Source organism: Rana temporaria, chromosome 1 (assembly GCF_905171775.1).
Source record: "Rana temporaria chromosome 1, aRanTem1.1, whole genome shotgun sequence".
Classification (NCBI taxonomy): domain Eukaryota; kingdom Metazoa; phylum Chordata; class Amphibia; order Anura; family Ranidae; genus Rana; species Rana temporaria.
The window spans coordinates 221,074,204-221,095,392 of record NC_053489.1 but is presented as its reverse complement, the minus strand read 5'-3'; positions in this window follow the sequence as shown (position 1 = coordinate 221,095,392).

Here is a 21,189-nt window from a genome sequence, read left to right as displayed (position 1 = left end):
GACCTATTGTTTTCAGTATTTTCCCAGAAAGCATGCAGGTCAGTAAACTTATAGTGGTCATACATGGTGCGATAAAACTGAATGATCAATTGCCGATTTCACAAAAGGATCAAATCAGTTATTGATGGGTCAATAAAAAAACGAGAGAAAGTAATGTAGCTAGGTGCTGGGCTATAGCAATATGAAGAAGGAGACATTGCATTTTAGTCTTCTCCCTTAACTGAGATACTGATGTTATGCTGCACCATTCTCCTCCAGCCATCAGGGGGAGAGCTAAATCCAAGCAAGCCCATATACTGCTATGCAGAGCACTGAGTATCCTGGGAGTTGTAGTTTAACATAGTGGCTATATAATGGGACAAATACATTCCTCACACTCCCAAAAGGTACTGTGCCATAGGAGGGGTGAGAGATGATTTTTTTATTTTGTTCCTTCTCTTGGCACAGAGGGACTAAGAAAGATAAAGCACTTTGGTCTGGCTATTCCCCTGTCAGTGGGAGACTATACCAGAGGAGATCCAAGCCTGAGACAGGGAGTGAGGACACCCAAGGGCACCGCCCACATCACAGCACCTGTACCACTGCCGCAGGGAAACTGGAGCATTCACTCACTGTCTGCTTCCCACCACTGATTACCAAAGGCTTTTGGGGAGAAACCATGGGGGCACCCCTTGTACAGCTAGAGGTCACCGCAGCATCCAGAGGACTGGTGAGAGGGCTATTCTTCCATTACTGAGCCACTGACAGCAGGACACCAAGTGTACCCAATCCATACTGCACTCTATACCGCACTTATTCCAAACCTAGACTGCACCTATATCAACTCTACACTGCAATATACTGAACCTTTACTGCATCTGAACCACATCTATCTTGCACCTGTGCTGAGACTATACTGTACCAATACAGTAAATTTACTTAATGCAGGTTAACTAGGACTGTAGTTAGGTACACCAATGGTCGTAAATGGCCCCAACGATAGCTGGCAGAAGAACACCTCAAAGAACTGCCGCTCCCATATTAATTATTCTGAAAGTCCCCTTTGTTCTCCTGCTTCCTCCATTACCATCTTACTTTTCTTTTGTACAGTGCATACCCAGTCAGTCTAGGACTAGCATCACCACCATACATGTGCTCTGGCAGCATAGTTACAGCACTCAATAGCTTAAACTTTATTACTGCATTTGAGGTGCAATTGCTACGGTTTATGCTGCCTTACTCTTAATCACTTTGCATGCTAAAATAAGTTATTACTATTGTTAATCCATGGTGTGCTTGCCCAATTATGAACCATATTGGTTGACAATATAACCGATTTGCTGTTACTACCTGGTTCCTACTATTGGGTACTAAGTGGTGCAGTGAATTCCTGTGATGTTGTATGTTTGAGTACTCAACTTGGTGTGTCAGAGGGCATGAGGCTCTTGAGAAGGTCCAGGTAAAGAACAGAGGACCCATCCTATCCAGTGGCTCCTACCGGTGTAGCACTACACTAATGATGGTTTCATTTGATTCAAGTCAATGGTTGCCACTGCTCTCACTAAGTCCTGTGAAGAGAGGAAGAGAGAGCAGCACTGCTGCACTCGGGCACAGCACTGGATCGAACTAGGACTCAGGTAAGGAGCAAGTAATGGGACTTTAACTGCAAAGAGAAATCAGGTCTCCTGCCCTGCCAGCTTTTATTTGTGTATTCATTCTTATGTATTTAGTGGTTTTCCTGGAGTTCAGATTTAAAGTAAAATTCAGATTTACAGTAAAATCAGCCTGTATATGCGGTAAAGCATGCTTGTTATACTCACTGTGGAACCTAAGGGGTTAATCCTCTGCATTGTGCAAAAAGGCTGATTGATCCTGTCAACTCTGATCCTCTCCTCCTCCCACTGTCCTCAATATATATCCTGATAATACAGAGCCAGGGGACAGGCTGCACATGCTCAGTTTGGTGTGTATTACTAGAGAGTTTTTTTTATTCTTGGGAGGGTGCATGTGATCAGCACAGGGCCAATCAGCACTGTCCAGATAGAGTGTCAGGGGTCCTGCATCCTAATAGAACAGTCAGTGCAGAATGAAAACGCCTCTTACAAGCTTTAACCAGACACATTGCATTTCCATGTTCTGTGTACTGTGGGAGACCAGATTGGAGACCAGATATAGTGAATGCAGGGTCCTGGGTTTAGAAACACTTTAATACTAACTGTAACGGGAGTCACTTTAGGGGCACAGGGTGAATGAGAACCCCACTATGGTCTGTGCTAGTCACATTTAATGCGGTCAGATATTGTATGTATTGTATATATATTGTGTGTTGGCTGATGTATACTAGTAAGCTTGCTGTGATGAAAGGGGTGGGGTGTGATTGCATTCCATTGTCTATTGTGGTAATTAAGTCTGCTATGTGGATTGGAGCTTGGTAGACAGTCTGAATACCTATTATGGGATGTTAAAGTGTCTTGCTGTGAGGAAAGGGGGGGAATCACTCCAGCAACCCCCCCCCCCCCCCCCTGCTAAGACTGTTTACTGAAGGAGAAGTTTGAACACACCTGACCTGTATCACCATTGTCATTGGACAATTTAACCTACCCTGTTTCCCAAGGGTGGGAGGGATGTACTTTGAAGAGAAATGTGTTACCATGTGCAGATAATAAAGATTCATTCCCTGTTTTGAACCTCAACCAGAGCTGTGTGTCTCGTTTCTGGGGGAATTCTTATCGGTCGCGTTCGTTTGCCTGATTGTGGAGTGTCGATAAGCTGTCTTGGGTGGAATGGAATATCGTGAACGGATTTAACCCCTGTCCCATTTGGGGTTCCGTTACAATTGTTGGCAAGCAGTGAGATGATCCCACAGCCTTAAATGACAACTACAAGGACACAGGACAATGGAGACAAGTAGGAACGGCTGAAGCGCTCCACCCTCAAGGACTTACTGGAGAGCTGGGGCAGACCAGCCAGAAACCATAAGAAGATGGACGTGATCACAGAACTTGTCCAAATGGATGGAGCGGAAAGACCCAACATAACAGAAAGGCCCAGCGTAACAGACAGGACCCCGGAGGAGGCAAGCTTTGATCGGGCTGTCAAACTAAGACTGGCACACTATGGTCCTAACCCTCCACCGGAGATCATAGACCGAGTTATAGCTGCTGTGGACGCAAATTGACTACGGCAAAGACGTTCTGCAGCAGCAGAAGTCACAGCAGCACCGACTGAAAGGAGAAAGATACATTTTGCTGCTTTTAAGAACTTCATCGAAACAGAAGGGGAGATTGATGGGTACCTTGCTGATTTTGAACGGCAATGTGCCCTACACCGGGTGCCCACAGAGGAATGGGTTACCATTTTGTCTGGGAAATTGTCCGGCCGGGCCAGTGAAGCGTTCAGGGCCATCCCAGACAAGGATATTATGAACTATGGACTGGTAAAAGAAGCACTTTTGGCCAGGTATGCCGTCACACCAGAGGCATACCGGAGGCGGTTCCGAGAGACGAGCAAGCAGACTGGAGACTCATATACCGAGTGGGCATGCCGCCTACACCGCACAGCATCCCACTGGGTCGATGGATGCCAAGCAGAATCCGGGGAAGAGGTGCTGCAGGTGTTCCTGCTGGAGCACTTCTTTGACAAACTGTCCCGGGAAGTCAGAGAATGGGTCCGGGACAGAAACCCTTTCTCCTTGTCTGAAGCAGCTCGCCTGGCGGACGAATACACAGACGCCCGCAAACTGGACAACTCTGTGGTCAAGACCACAGCTCGGGTGGATTATCGATCAGCGGCACCCCCGCCGCCTATTGCCTACAAACCCCAGTCGGACCATCCTACAACACCACCTCCAGCGGCCACTTATCCTTTGAAGCCTAGGTTCAACTCCCAGGACTACTCACAGCCCATCAGGTGTTTTGGGTGTAAACAGCTAGGACACAGAAAGCTAGACTGTCCATTGAATCCACCCAGGCAGTCACAGTCATGGAGACAGCCAGAAAGGGGGAACCTCTGCACACCCATGCCTGCGGCCCACTGCGTTGAGGAGGAAGAACATTGGGATGTTCTGCACGAGGCAGATCCGATACAAGCAGCTAACCAGGACAACAGGCAGCAACACAGGCAGACTGTCTGGGTCAATGGAAAGGTAGCCAATGGACTACGCGATTCTGGGGCCACAATGACCCTGCTACAGAAGAAACTCATCCCAGAGAGCCAGCACACCGGAGACACCGTAGCCGTAAGAGTAGCGGGAGGCACCGTCTTCCGGCTACCCGTTGCCCGGGTTCACCTGGATTGGGGGGTTGGTTCGGGACATGTGAATGTGGGGGTGATGAAGGATTTGCCAGCAGATGTACTACTGGGGAATGATTTGGCCCCCCTTATTTCTGCGTACGCCCCGATGTGCCCCGCTGAAGCCCACACAGTGACTACCTGTGCCCAGACCCGCGTTGCTGGAACCAACTCGCTTGCTGCTGAGACCCGGGTAAGACTACCTTCCCCGACATGTACTGTAGATCCGGCACAATATCACAGTCTAAAATGGGAATGTGACAAGTTGGCCAGAGAGAAATCGGAGATGCAACGACACTACGTCATGTATTATGAGATGTCCCGTGGCTTGAACATTGAAATGCACAAACAGGCTGAAATTGTCAAAAGATTAAATGGGATTTGCATCCAGGTGGTGCCTTATCTGTCCCAAGAGCATCAGCAACAGGTTTTGGGAGCCATTGAGAGAGCAAAGCAAGTGACTGTTCCAGAGCTGAACTCCATTATTCACCTTCACCATCAGCTACCGACCTGGAAAGCCAGATGGCAATGCTGATGGTTTATCCCGGCAAACAGACGTTATCCCGGCCTCCTAGTTCCGGACATCCCCAAGTTGACCCGAAAAGGATCAAGCCGGGTCTGCCAGAGTGTTCCACAAGGAGGGAGCCATGTAACGGGAGTCACTTTAGGGGCACAGGGTGAATGAGAACCCCACTATGGTCTGTGCTAGTCACATTTAATGCGGTCAGATATTGTATGTATTGTATATATATTGTGTGTTGGCTGATGTATACTAGTAAGCTTGCTGTGATGAAAGGGGTGGGGTGTGATTGCATTCCATTGTCTATTGTGGTAATTAAGTCTGCTATGTGGATTGGAGCTTGGTAGACAGTCTGAATACCTATTATGGGATGTTAAAGTGTCTTGCTGTGAGGAAAGGGGGGGAATCACTCCAGCAACCCCCCCCCCCCTGCTAAGACTGTTTACTGAAGGAGAAGTTTGAACACACCTGACCTGTATCACCATTGTCATTGGACAATTTAACCTACCCTGTTTCCCAAGGGTGGGAGGGATGTACTTTGAAGAGAAATGTGTTACCATGTGCAGATAATAAAGATTCATTCCCTGTTTTGAACCTCAACCAGAGCTGTGTGTCTCGTTTCTGGGGGAATTCTTATCGGTCGGGTTCGTTTGCCTGATTGTGGAGTGTCGATAAGCTGTCTTGGGTGGAATGGAATATCGTGAACGGATTTAACCCCTGTCCCATTTGGGGTTCCGTTACACTAACCATTTAGCTAGAACAGAATTAACAGAGAACAATTATTATCCCCTTATTGCTACACAGAAGGCTTAGAAGCAGCTGTTACATTTTTGTTTAACCTGAGGACCCCTTTAACACATAACTTGGCACGCTCAAAAATCCAATGCTCTCTGGCTGCATGATATTCAAAGAAGAAACCAAATATGCATAGTAAGATTTGAGTGGTGTACATGGCTAATTTTAGTGAAATCATGTAAAAATGTATACAATGCCCTCGGTTCCAGAACAGCTGCTGCTACATCTGTTGTCCAGGTGGGTGATGCTATAAAGCGTATGTCACAAAGGAGAAATAGATCATCCCTCTGCCCACGACTGTAAGTACCAGCTTTCATTTCATTTTTCTGCACAGCTCATGTGTCACTGATAGTCGCATATCAAACACTCAATTCTTTGTATGGAGGAGGAGAAACAGGAGACATAATTCACAGGAAGATCACTGGTTAAATACTTGACACCACATTACTCGAGAAAGGCAGAGAGCTGGTGTGATAGCTATAAAGGTCGCTTGCGGAGATTTCCCACAGATGTTATCAAAAAGAATATTCATATTATCCTGCAGAGATCATGCAAGTTTAAAACTACAGAATGAGGATGTCTACTCAGTAGGTTGCTAAATGCTGCAAGGAGCACAGCCACACTTGGTGATGTAACTCTGCATGTTACATCTTTTCCCATTATTACTTGCAGCATGTAACTTCTCTACATATGGAGTTACTGAAATGACTGATAAAGAAGCTTAAAGCTCAGTGTAGTATAGTCGTATTTCACTTCCATGAGAGTGAATGAAGGATCCAAGAAGGGTCATTAAGTGGTTGAAAAAAATCAAAGGGCCTATGCGTGCCTATGCGCACAGGATTCACTGCAAATGCAAATGTTGTCGTGAATAGGGCAATATATTTTCCCTTTAAAAACACACTGGGGGTTATTTACGAAAGGCAAATCCACTTTGCACTACAAGTGCAAACTACATGCACATGATTGGATGATAAAATCAGCAGAGCCTCCCCTCATTTCAGATCTCCCCTCAGATTTACAGCGACTGCACTTCCAAGTGCACTTGTAGAGCAATTTCAAGTGCACTTTGCACTTGTAGTACAAAGTGGATTTTCCTTTCATAAATAACCCCCACTACATTGCCCAGATGTGTACCGGCCACATAGGAAACAACATGATTCTATTTTAAATGAATTTTCATGCAGTAAAGTATGAATAGCTTCTAAAGCTGGCCATACAGCCAGCAATTTGATCTATACATCAATCTTTCACCTTCATTTTTTATGAAAAGCACAAATCAGTCTAAGACTTACACTGGTGGTTTTGAACAACCACAAGGAGATGAAATTTAAATGACGTGGTGGAAAAACCTGATTGCTTTTTCCCATTTCCATTCCATTTTAATTTGATCACAATTTTCCTTTTTTATTGAAGCTGTCAATTTATTTCTCAATTTTTGACCTCACAATTGATCGACTCATGGGTGTTAGATTGCTTACTTTCTAGTGATTACATTCAATCATTTTTGCAATCCCAGTGGATCAAAAGTGGTTGAAACTGACTGAATATTTCCACGTGTATGGCCAACTTGATAGGTTCTGTATGCAATAACACACAGGATAAAAACTAACATTGGTGTTGATTTACTAAAACTGGAGAGTGCAAAATCTGGTGCAGCTCTGCATAGAAACCAATCAGCTTCCAGTTTTTATTGGCAAAGTTTAATTGAACAAGCTGAAGTTAGAAGCTGATTGGCTGCCATGCACAGCTGCACCAGATTTTGCACTCTACAGTTTTAGTAAATCAACCCCAATGTGTGGAGTTGCTTCCATTCCAGATGGGCGAGCTTTGTCTCACTCATAAGATGCCGCGGTTGGTTTCAGTAGTTTAGGACTTTGCTTCTTTATACAAACAACAGACAAAGGGTGTTTGTTTGGTTGATGCAATTTATAAATGGGTTTTTCACATTCATTGATTAAAAGAGAAGCCTCTTTTCATCCCTGATGAGCATATGGTGGAAGAAAACTAAATCAATGACCCAAGTCACATGAAGCCAATACTGAACATCTTGGGCAAATAGAGATGATGTCAAATAGCTAAAAGGTGTGTCTGAACACCAGCAGTTCCCCTATTTTTATAATAATTAAAGATGTTATTATTCAACTATTTTAAAGCTTCATTTTATTTATTTTTTTGGATATGTGATTTTGAGAATGGCAATAATATTACATATGACAGGCAATCTACAACACATAGGGGTTAATTTACTAAAACTTCAGAGTGGAAAATCTGGTGCAGTTGTGCATGGTATCCAATCAGCTTCTAACTTCAACTTGTTAAGTTAAGCTTTGACAAAAAAAAAAAAAAAAACACCTGGAAGCTGATTGGTTTCTATCCAGATTTTGCACTCTTCAGTTTTAGTAGATCAGAACCATAGTGTATTATTATAACAATTCATCATAATTGAAATGCACCTTAAATGTATTTATAATTATTAACAATTATATTACTATTACACTATATTATAATAATATATATTACTAAATATAATATATATATTGAATATAGAGGTAGACTTGAATTGCTTCATCAATAATTCTTAGACATTTATCATACCCACACCTTTCCCTCCGTGGGTTTAGTATTACCCTTTCTGGCATCTTTTCAGTATATGTACTCTTTTATTCATTTATCTGATATTTTGCTATTAATTAATCCCTTCTCCAGTGGTGGTGTTATCGGTGACCATTTGCGATCAGCTCAGCGATCACTAATTCACCACTTGTATTTAGTTCCAGTTTTAGATTGATTTTATGGAGTTTCATTTTTAATGCATTTTTTACATATTTTAGATATATTTTAATTATATATATTTAATCATTTATATGAATTTGCAATTAGCGTTTGATACTAATATGTACTAATGCAAAATGTTATTAATTTATTTTAACTGACTATTGCCTTCATCCAGTGACAAATGTTTTTATATGTATTTGTTGATATACTCCAGCGCATGATTGATATATATCAGCTGATGACTTAATTAGGAACTGTTGTATGGCTATTCAATATAAACACAGTGTAATGATTGTGCTGTAGATGTGATTCGTGGTCACGGGGACACCCGGAAATCGGCTTTTTTTTTTTTTTTTTTCCTCTCATTTCCGCCGCCCACGTCTGCCTATACAACAGCTGATTTGCCCCTGTTGTGTTGTTAGAAGCCATTCCCCGCGGCGAGCCTATCATGAGCAGCGTCTGCTCGACCTATCAGGTCGGCTTACCGCTGTGGCTGCTGGGTAAGACAGCCAGCCAATGGAGGAGGCGCTGACTTCCTCCTAGCTTTGGCTGCATAAGCGCTCTAGGCCCGCCCATCGTTGTAGGCGGAGCGGGATGCGCTGTGCAGCACGTGATTGGCTCAGACTGCTGCTGTTGGGGGATGTGATTAACATACTCTCTCACCTATTGGAATCTGGGGACTGGCGCCACGCCTATCGCACTGGCTGATTGATTCATACACCAGCCAGTGGTGGTGGATGATGCTGTCAGCCCACAGGAGTTTGGGATTATCGTTTACTTCCGCCCACAGTTTTGGAGGAAGTGGGAAAACGCCCAGGACTGATAGGCTGATTGATCTGACTACATCAGATATAAGGTAACCATTTATGACTGTGTGGTTAGTCCCATGAATAAGTTTTTATAACGAAACATGTCGGGGTATTGCCATACAGTCTAATTTTACTAGTGAGTGCTGCGTTTTTGGATGCAGAGTGCGTTTGAAGTTTTTTATTTAAGTGGATGTGCAGCTGCATCTGACAGAAGTCCATGGCACCGTGAGTAGGAGAATTGGTTTCACTTTTTCTCGCTGATCGGGGGTCCGCCGTGACCGCTTCTCACCATTTTGACGTTTGAAGGAGTTTCTTGATGTGATATTCTGCTGTTTTACAAGATTTTGTTTGTGAGTGCACTGTTTGAAGTTTTATTTTGGTGTGCTATTAAACCTTTGATGGTATCACACTATTTGCACTTCTTTTGTCTCTCTCTGACATATATGTGGAACTGATTGGATGCCATATTTGGATTACATCTTTATTGACGGGAACAACTACATCTGATAAGGTTTTTTGTGCCAAAACACGAGAGTGTGAGGCATACCTATCCGGTGAGTGTCCATTTGATGGGGGAGGAGTCACTGAGCACTGTCGGGTGTGGTGGAAGTTTTTGAAAAAATTTGAAGATCGCAGGATCCTTATACACATGAACTTTGCTTTGTTTGGCCACGTTCTAAATTATTTTTAAAGACTGTATCTTGCACTTTCAGTGCGTTCACTTCACGTTTAAGTCAATCACGGGTGTTTATTATTACAGTCACAGTTTAGTGTTTATTTCTTAAACTGGATATATTTTGTTTATTATCACTGTATATCATTACATATGGGTTGTAGTAATGTATTTTATATAGTCAAATATGCACAGTTATTTGATAGCGCTGTTTTAATTTGTTGACACTCCTTAGAGAGTTTCATCATCTTACATTCTTTTTGTTCACTTATTATCTTCTAAACAGCAGCTAGGCATCATCCACTCCTCCATAGGCGCAACGGTGGGTGACTTTTTAGGGCGCATTCTATAGATCACCCATTGTTACTATCATATATATATATATATATATATATATATATATATATATATATATATATATACATATACATACACACACATGTATATTATTTATAAATACAGTATAGTACTATATAAAAATCATACATCATCCTGTCTTGTTGTCTCATGTTTCTTATCTCTACCAAAGAAAAACATTGGAAAGAGCAACCTTGTGACAGCCTTATTGGCCCCTGCCATGACCTGGTAATGACCCGTACTAGAATTAAGACTCCATGGTATCATGCATTGATGAGCCTCAGTCTAATAAAACTGGAAGAAATTCCAACCTCTGCCAACAAAAAACCCTCAAGTCAAGAGCTCATAAAGCAACGCATAAAGCATGACTTGCGTGAATAGCTGCATAAACAGCTGTGAAAGATATTCTTATCTTTGGCATCCTCTGTCAACCTTTGACATCACTAGTCATCAAACATGAAGGTATCTTTCAGTATGCTAGCCATGTCAGCAATTTTCTCATCCATACCAGAGAATAAAGATAATACTTCCCCAAGATGGTCACAATTTTAAGCGGACTATGAGTCAACTATTGTTGTTTTGGGATCCTTTGAGATGTAAAGTATGAAGACTGTATACTCTGGACCAGGCATCCCTACAAAGAGGTATTGATTTTGCTGAAATACATTCCTTGTTTACAATATGAAATATTGTAATTGAAATCAATATTCGTACCTTTGCCCTCTGATCCCTCCTGTTTTGAATTGTATTGTAACTGTACTGTCTGCCCTCACGTTTGTAAAGCGCTGCACAAACTGTTGGTGCTATATAAATCCTGTATAATAATATAATAATAATAATATTCAGGTCTGTACCAATAGTGACAGACAGCTAACAAACAACCCAAGTGTAGTGCCAAAATGTCAACTAGACGGTAATCTATACCTAGAAAAGGCAGGTAAAGATTGGCTTTAGAAGGAATCTAAAAAGTTGTAACCAAAGCAGCAATCAACATTTTTGAAGGCATGTAAGCAAACTCACAAAGACTCGCAGAAACTTCTGAGCTGACAATGAAGGCCCTTGGAACCCCCCAGGGAGAGGGAGCCTTGACTGCTAAAAGCATGGCATTTACGTGGGCATCAACCTAAAACAGGGAGGTTAAATGGCTTCACTAGGACTGGTCACTAAAACATGAGGTGACTGGATGAAGCCTGAACTTTAGAAAAAGGCTATGCAGTTGCACGCCCCACTGCTCTGAGAAGGTCCAGATGTCACAAGAGTTGCCCAACCACCTGCCCGTTTGAGTTTTCTCACAGCTTTATTGGCTGTTTTTACCTTGCCAGCGATTGATATTGCTTAATGGGCTATGCCTTGAAGTTTAATTCTAAGGTCAGTTTAATGCCTGTCTGGCATTGATGATGAAGACAGGCCTCTGAGTTTATGTTATGGATGCTCACAGTATAATTGTGACTGGCATTGTTATGTGGTACTTTAAATGATTTTACATTTGGAAAGTTCAATAAAGCTGTGGCCTTGCCCTATTTCCAACTTAATCAGCCTCTGTGTCTTCTTGGGTGCACAAGATTTTGGTACATTAGTTGGTCAAAACGAGCCCCGTGCTTTCCCAGCAGCCATGCACTTGCTGCCTGGTGATATCACAAGAACACTCTAGTTCCTAGTTTCATCAGAAGGTATTAAAGTAATGTACCTAAGAAAAGTATGCTCATCCCAAATGGAAAGTGTGGCCATTGAGATAGACAACTAGCAGGGGTGGGAATGAGCCACCAATTCTTTACCCTACGTAGAGCCCCAGTATGCTTTGAGAATGTAAAATTGTAAAATGGCAATACATTCTATTGAGAACAGAAGCCCACCTACTATAAAAAAGGGAAGAAAATCTAATTTCAGGTGACACGCTACAAGGGTGGCAGAAAGTAACTGACTACTCCCCTCTGTCACTGACTACCAACAGGTAGTGTGTTAAGATAGGTAGTAAATGATTGTGAAAATAAAGAAAAAAACTGCGCTAAACCCACATGCAAAGAATATTAAATAAACGTGAAAAAGCTGCCAGCACTCCAACAAACAAAGTATATCAATAGTAGATAGAAATAGTGCAGCGCTAAATAAAATAATCAAATACAATGTGACTAATAAGATAACATCAAAAAACAAATATTGGGTGAAATTGTCGCAATAAAATACAGTGATATGGAAGTCCATATATGTGTGGTGCAGTGTGTACTGCAAGCTGAGTATGGACCAGTTCATGTAAACTCAGAAGAATGAACAAAAAAAGAAAGAAAGAGTGCTCCAAATGGTGCAGGTCATAAAAACCACTGAAGGTTTATTAAGATAAAAAGGAGGTCATACAAAAATGACAACAAATAAAAAGTGATCACGTAAATGAAGAATAAAAGCAGCATGGGGTGCTCTGAAGCAAAAAATCAGACGCGTTTCAGCTCAGAAAGCCGTCACCCCCCCGGTGACGGTTTTCTGAGCCGAAACGTGTTGGATTTTTTGCTTTTTCGGAGTTTACATGAACTGGTCCATACTCAGCTTGCAGTAGAAGGTCCATTGGCCTGTCGCCTCAGTCCTCGAGATCCACTTCACAGGAGTTATCGAGATTGCATCGCTTGCCGGGGTGATCCTGCTACGCTGACTCAGGTCTCTTAAGACCACAAGCTTATCAGACCAACTGTTTTATAAACAGATGAGTCCACAACACAGGGTAAGAGTATTTCATCCTCTCTTTGTGTGAATCTATCTCAAGCTTCTTTTGGCTATTGGCTTTTCAACATCCAGTGTCTTCATTTGGAAGGAGTTTTTTCCACATCATGTGGTCACCACACATATATGGACTTCCATATCACTGTATTTTATTGTGACAATTTCACCCAGTATTTGTTTTGATGTTATCTTATTAGTCACATTGCATTTGATTATTTATTTAGCACTGCACTATTTGTTTCTAGTAAATGATTGTGGCTTCTTTCAGTGCATTTTGGGACGATACGTGTTATGAAGAGTTTTTTTTTTTTCCTATGTTGTGCATACAAGGACAGTAGGAAGCAGTTGAAGTAGATGTGATAAATAACTGTTTGGCATTGTTAGCTTCTGTCACAGCATGATGCATTTTCGAAATAAGAAGAAAATAGGACATTTAATGTCCCCAAAGATAGGAACTGCTCTAAAAACTTTTAGCCTGTTTATATACAGGAAGATGGAGGTTTGATTGTAGCCACAAAGCCTGCTGCAATCATTTCCCTAACATAGCTTTTGTGTGCATGTGATGCATGTATGGTCAAAGGTGCATTCCCCTTTCTGCATGGCAAAGGAAATGACCAGAGTCCACTCAGATCTCTGTGTACAATAACAAGCACTTCATAAATTTAGGAACACTCTCAATGTTCCCTTTAATGACCCGCACATAGGCCAATGGTCTCTCATTGGCAGACATTTTAAATTTCGAATTGAATATGTTCTATACCCATGCTTTAAACCATTCCTTACAATTCCCTCCATTCATTTTCAGTACTTCACTAACAAATGTATTTTAACCTCAGTTGCAATGATCTGCATGGCAAATGCAGTGTTCTCATAATTTGTAATGTGATCAATGATCCCCATGTGGTTGCACTGTTGGCACTCACATAAAAAGCACAATACAGTAACAACTAGTCATGTTCATGGCTTGTTTTGAGAAGGAAACATCAAAGAGACATTAAATGCTCAAGCAACACAAAACTGTTATTTCAGTTTTTTGATATATGACAGTGTACTGAAAAAACCCTTGTTTCTTGTACTTCTATCACTGAGGTCTCTTCAGCAGATTGGCCATTTCTGGCCATTCTCACTATAAAGTCTCACTCTTCTTACATTCTCCTTAGTATTTTTAAACAAATAAAATAATTAAAGGGGTTGTAAAGGTTTGTGTTTTTTCACCTTAATGCATCCTTCAGCAGCGGCGATACACAGTCGCATTTAACCCTTTCTTCGACCGCTATGGGTTAAAATGTAAAAACACCCCACTGTGCCCACTGCATCTTTCAATCTCTCTTTGTCACTACTGTGTACTCCCTCTCCACAACTGCACCTCTGGACCACTTTACATTACACAGCACCCCACAGCTCTGGCCCCTTTACATTACACAGCACCCTGCATCATTGGACCCCTTTACATTACACAGCACCCTGCACCCCTTTACATTACACAGCACCCTGCATCACTGGACCTCTTTACATTACACAGACCCCCCTTCAGCACAGACCCCCACTTCAGCACAGACCCCCTCTTCAGCACAGACCCCCCCCCCGTCAGCACATACCCCCCATTCCGCACAGACCCCCCTTCAGCACAGATGGGAGTACACTTACAGTTTATCGGCGCCCTTCCTGTCCCATCTGAATGACGTCACTTATAGGGCCGGGACTAGAAGTCACCTGTCAGGCAGAGTGAGATCTCCCAATGCAACGTATGGACGCACTGGGGTCGGGTGCAGGAGCACACTCGGCACCCCGCTGCAGCTCTGCTTTCTGTATGTATCTTCAGCTGGGAGACTTTAACGCCAGGGCTGCTTGCACACAAACCTTACATGCGCATCCCCTTCCAGTTAATTATTACGCACAGAGCTGAAGTTCTGGCCCTTCCGCATCCCGTAGTCCCGGCCGTGCTGCCTGTCACAGTGCTTCGCTGTGCAGCTGTGCTGGATAAATGTGCAATTTTCCAGGGGGGCGATCGCCCCCCCATTGCCATATGGAGCAGACCCCCATGCAAACACGGGCCCGCCAGCCCCCCTGTTTTACATACCTGAGCTTGTTCACCTGCTATGCGCGTCCCCGGCGTCCTCTTTTCCACAGTGTCTTGGCGTTGATTGGACAGATTGATAGCAGCGCAGCCATTGGCTCCCGCTGCTGTCAATCAAATCCAATGACGCACCCGCCGGGGGGCAGGGCCGAGTCATACACTCAGCGGCTTTGTAAGCCGCGTATTTAAGACACAGGAGTGCGCCCTCAAGGTAACCCCCTCAGGAGAGAGCTTCCCAGAGGGGTTAGCTATTGTGGGGAGGAGCCGCTAGAGCCGCCAAGGTACCCCAGAACAGGAGGATCGGTCCTCTCTGTACAAAACAAACTGCACAGTGGAGGTAAGTATGACATATTTGTTATTTAAAAAAAAACACAAAGCTTTAGTATCACTTTAAGAAAGAAAGACAGACTCACTTATAACAGTAGGCAAATGGAAATTTGCAGAATTATCAATGAGTTTACAAGAGATGTAGGGACCATTTTTTTTTATGTGAAATGAGCAATCATTACAGGACACACATGTTTAAAGATGTTGTAAAGGCTGAAGGTCTTTTACCTTAGGGTGCCCAGATTGAGGACACTGTCCCTGGACCAAGTCTGTCCCTGATTTTGTCCCCAGATTGGATTTGAACAGGGGCTGGGGCAAATTCAAAGACAGTCAGTGCAGAATTACACCCCCCCCCCCCCCGCGCTCTGCTGCTATGTGCCCCTTTCTGATGAGCATATGCTGGTCGGAGCAAAATAAATTTTTCTTTAGTTTCGGGTGCATGCCCATTCCTTTTCTGCCTTGGCTCAAGTCCCGGCCAGCCACCTGCCCTGTTTATCTCTTTGCCTTCCCTGGGAGAGTGATCTTCCTCTGCACCCCACCCAGTAGTAGCCGAGGCCCGGAGAGTAATAGCCCGTACACGCGATCTGAATATCGGACGAAAACTGTCCTCCGAGGTAGAATCGTACAATTTTTGGATCGTGTGTACACTACTTTCGAGAGCCGATCACATCAGTTCATCCAATTTTATTCAATCTGACAAGCACGAAAATGTTCCCCGTACGATACCAGATTGTTTTGGCAGTACAATTGTCGTCCGAAAATACAATAAAAATACATTACAACACATGACATCACTTCCGTTTTTTTTTTTGTCGTGCGAGAATTTTTTTAACTTTAGTAACCTATTAAATTTCTACTTGCGACTATTAAGCAAAAAAAAGTCGTACGATATTCAGATTGTGTGTACGGGCCATAAGACTTGACAGGCTGTGAGGCGGGCGGTGACAGGGCGACTGGCAGAGAGCCGCTGATTGCCGCCATTACTAGTAAATGTTCTCGGATTTCATTTAAAAAATCTGGTCACTTTAGGCATACTTATGAGGTCATCAGTCTCTCCTTCTGTCAGAGTGCAGACCATGCCTTTCCTAACCTAAGTTCTGCTGTACGTTTTTCGTACCCAAGTTATCAACAGATTTGAATTCTGCAAACTGATTCTGATTAGTTCCAAGTCTTGTCCCTCTCCCTTTCTCAGAGTGCTGCTATATAGAAGCATATACCTATTCAAATAAAGGTACTAACCATAGGCGTGCGCACAGGGTGTGCCAGGTGTGCCCAGGCACACCCTAATCACCCTGTGCAGCACAGATTCCCCCTACTGCCCTGGCTCCCATCTCCCCCCCCCCCCCCCGCATCGCTGCTGCCAGCAGTGGCAGTTGCTGCTTGGATGTTTTAGGAGTGGGGAAGGGGCCAGTAAATATGTAATTTATGAAATATGTAATTTCCCTTTCTGAATGACCAACGTGAGTAATCAGTAGTGTGTGTTTGGGCTTTGGGGTGCACACCCTAATGCAATAGGCTGCGCACACCTATGGTACTAACACTAGTTGCCTTAAAAAATGACTTTAATTATTTATTGATGAATAAAGAGCTACATTAATGCGTGTCTTTTATATCTGCCTGAAGTTCAGCCTTAATATGCCCCTCCTGACTGCAACACAGGGCACCACTTCAGCTTTATTGGGAATTTATTACCAGGAAAGTCTTGAATTATTCAGTACTCATTGAGCCACAATGTTATTTAAAGTCTGCTTTGGACGTTGTATCAGAAATCTCTACAAATATCAATTGGAGGTGTTCTATGCTTCATGATGTGCTAATATGTTCTTCTGGGTGAGAAGCAGAATCTCACAGTCGAGTGTCTAGGATTTCAAGTAGCACTTTGTAGCCGACACATTTATACAGTTAATGACCTAGGCAATCCAATGGTTTCCATGGCAGGTTTCACTTTGGCTGTTAAAATGTCAACATAATTGCACAGCTACATGGTAAATCCACAGAGTCACTTATTTACACTCAATCAAACTGAAGAATTTAATGTAACATTGATTAGGACACAGCCTGGTTTTGTGTATTACTTTGATCCGTCAGACTGTCTTTATTGTATCGTTCAATAGTAAATGTCAACACAATGTAGCAGAAAAGCCACTATGGGCAGGAAAATAAGGCATTTATTTAATTTTGAGCAGGAAAACTACATACAAAGTTTTCTTCATATGTGTAGTTGTATGTATCAATTAAGGAAATAGTTTACTATGCTTAATATATTTATCAGGATATCGAAACTATATCTAGAGCGGTAAAAGTGTGTATATATGGCAGATGTCTAAAAACAATAGTAGAGGTGATCAAATACCACCAAAAGAAAGCTCTATTTGTGGAAAAAAAAGGACGTCAATTTTGTTTGGGTACAATGTCGCACGACCGCGCAATTGTCAGTTAAAGCGACGCAGTGCCGTATCACAAAAAATGCTCTGATCATTGAGCAGCCAATTCTTCCGGGGCTGAAGTGGTTAAATTACAATGGCTGCACTATCCTAATCTGCTGTATACCCATAGTCCATATCACATCTCACAATAAATTCCAGAACTATTAATGATTTTTCAACTATGCTGCTTAATAATTTTTTGACTGGAGCCAAATTTCTTTCTGCTGGAGCTAAATGATTTTTTTCACTGTTGTGCTTCTGCAATCTAAGTTCTGAAAAAGTGATCTCTAAAAACTGATCCAGTTGTGGTGAGATGGCTTAATTTACAGTCTCAGTAGCTTGGAAGACAATGACTCAATCCCAGGGCTTTTTTCTCATACAATAGGTACAGGAACTCCCCCTTTCTGGGTCACCCCTTTTCTCACCCTCTACCCACCTCCCAGTACCGCCCCTTTTAGGCAATCTAGAACCAAGTATATATTTGTATGGAATTTGGTAATGATATTAAGAAAATCAGTAAAATAGATCCCCTGCAGACAGCAACAATAGATCCCCCTAACAACAATGGACCACCCACAACAAAATTTCCCCCCAGCAACAATAGACTCCCGGCAGCATCAACAGATCTCCGCACAGCCAGCATTTAATAGACTCTCTGGCAGTCATCAACAATATACCCCTCCCCCAACAGTAGATCTCTTTCAGCAACCACTGACCCCCCCAGCAACATAAGACCCCCCAGCAACAATAGGTCCCCCACCATCAACAATAGACCTCCTCAGCAACAATAGACCCCCCGGCAAAAATAGATCCCCAGCAGTGAGCATCAATACCCTGCAGCACACCCCAGCACCCCTTGCCATTACATACAGTCAGTCCAGGAGGTGCTGGAACTGCGTTCCCCCGCTGAAAAAAAGCCCTGCTCAATCCAAATAGCATCTTGCAGATCATAGAAAGCTTTAATCCAAAACTTGTGCAGATCATAACAGATAAGTATCAGATAGGTCAAAACTCATAATGTGTCTATCAAAAGGAACCTAAATAATATCTGGTTCCAAAATTTTAACACAACAATTTAAATTTGCATACATTTTTACATATATGGGAAGAATTTCTTGTTACTGCACCTTTCTCCAGATGAGCTTGCTCTCAATTTATTTATTGGCCATACTATCCACTATACTGACAAAGTGTGGCTTTTCAGTCTTATTTCAAATGTGTGCAAACAGTTCTTTAAAAAAATGGAAGCAGGCTTTAATTGGGTATTTTTTGCTTGGTAATAGAGCTGACTGCTGGGGAGTTTTTTGCTTGGAGAGGACAATAGAAGGGAGCTCATTCGCCAGGATCTGAGTTTTAATATTTATTTTATTGGCATTATGAGGAAATGCCAAGATGATTGGGCACAGCTATCAGCTGTTTGAACAAAGGACTTTAAGTGGACCTTGAATGAATCCCCCTGTCCCCAGCTCTAAAACTCCCTAATTGAAACTATTAAAACATAAGTGGAAGTTAGTCAATAGGAGTAAAACAAATTGCATAGTGTCTCTGATCAGTAGAAAGATGAACAGTGCCCCATTGTTGTCTTCAGTGCAAGTAATAGGGCACCACTGTGGATGTCAGTGGGAGGAATAGTACCCCACTGTTGGTGCAGTGGAATGAATAGTGTCTCATTGTTGGTGTCAGTGGGAGCAATAGTGCCTCCTTTTGAAGGTGGAAACAATGACCCAAGGGCCGGATAAATGCAAACAATGGACCACTTTCTGGCTCACATAACGCAGTTTGGGGACCACTGGCCTAAGCAGGATGAAATCACTCACCTTATTTCACAGCCCCTGTCATTGTTCCTCACTGTGAGATCCTGTAATAAGACACTATGAGTGCTGGTTCACACAGGGGAAACCAACTTACAGCACGACTTTGCAAGGCGATGTGGAGGCAACTTCAGCGTGACTTTGAGCAACTTACAACGCAACTTAAAGTTGCCTCCAGGACAGGTCACTTTGGCTGTGGCCAATCATAGAATAATCGGCTCTGTGGGAGGGAGGGGGTTGCCTGGGTAAATTATTTTCTTTGTCCTGTAAAGTCGCTTCAATATAGAAGGAGATCCGACGTGGAGGCAACTTCCATTGAAATCTATGGGTATAAGTTGCCTAGAAGTTGCCTTGAAGTAGTACAGGAACCTTTTCTGAAGTCGGAGCAACTTCAGTAGTGTACATTAAGACGGCTCTCATTTACTTCTATGGCATTTCTTATGTCCAGCGACTTGGGGCAGCTTGAGGACTTACAAGTCGAATCCCAAGTTGCTGTAGTGTGAAACGGCACTAAGGCTCCATGCACAAGAGTCTTAAAAAAAATCTGTTCAATTGGGAGTAAAAAACGCTCATATAGAGCATTTTTTGTACAAAGTCTAGGCGATTTAAGAAGAGTTTAATTTTTTTTCTGCCAGATCAGAAAAGCGAACCAGAAGGTTTTTTTTTTTCTTGCCTCTAAACACTGAGTTCAAAATATGCCTGTAAACATCCTAATGTGCATTGACACATAGGATAACATTGAGCTGCTTCTACATGCAGAACACAAAACTTCTGTAGAAGCAATGTTTTTTAAGCCAGCGTTCATGAAGCCTAACATGGCCATAAATCTTTTTCCAGAATGCTGCAGGAAGGCCCAGTGATTACACCTTATGCCTTGTACACACGATCAGTTTTCCCGGCGGTATAAAGTCAGCTGGGAAAACATAAGGGAAAACCGAGAACCTGCTCGGTAGCTTTTTCCCCCTACACACAGGAAAACTGCCATGAGAGCTTTGGTCTGGAAACCCGGCCGTGTGTATGCTCCACTGCAGAAAAGCTGCCAGCTTAAAAACCGCCGGGAATCCCGACAGGAAAAAATAAAACATGTTCTCATTTTTCCCGCTGGGATTCCCAGTGGTTTTCCTGTCGGAAAAACTAGCATGGAGCATACACATGGCCAGTTTTCCCGGCCAAAAGCTATCATGGCAGTTTTCCCGATGGGAAAACTGGTCGCGTGTACGAGGCAATAGCCTAGAATGATGAGCCTAATGTTTTATGGTTTCAATGTTTTCAATAGTCATCTTTATATGGGAGGTTCAAGATAAGCAGATAGTACATTTTGATGCAAGGTCCACTTTAAAAATAGAGAAAAATGAATTATAGGTCATTATTTATAGGTATTTGCCTGAAAGTATTAGCAGATCTTTACTGGTATTATGTTATTGAGTTGAATACTGTAACTTGCTGATGTGCTAGCTTCACAGTCATTAACTGTGGGATACACTATCAAATAGCCACTTCATGTGCAGGTCTGGGCTTGTGTAATGCTGGGCCATATTTAACAGTGTGTTTTTTTTGTTTTTTTTATCGTTAACAAATATGTGAGCCTCCTTGGCATGTACAGTCGTCTTTCTCTTTCGAGGGTTCACGGCAGCTGGAGAC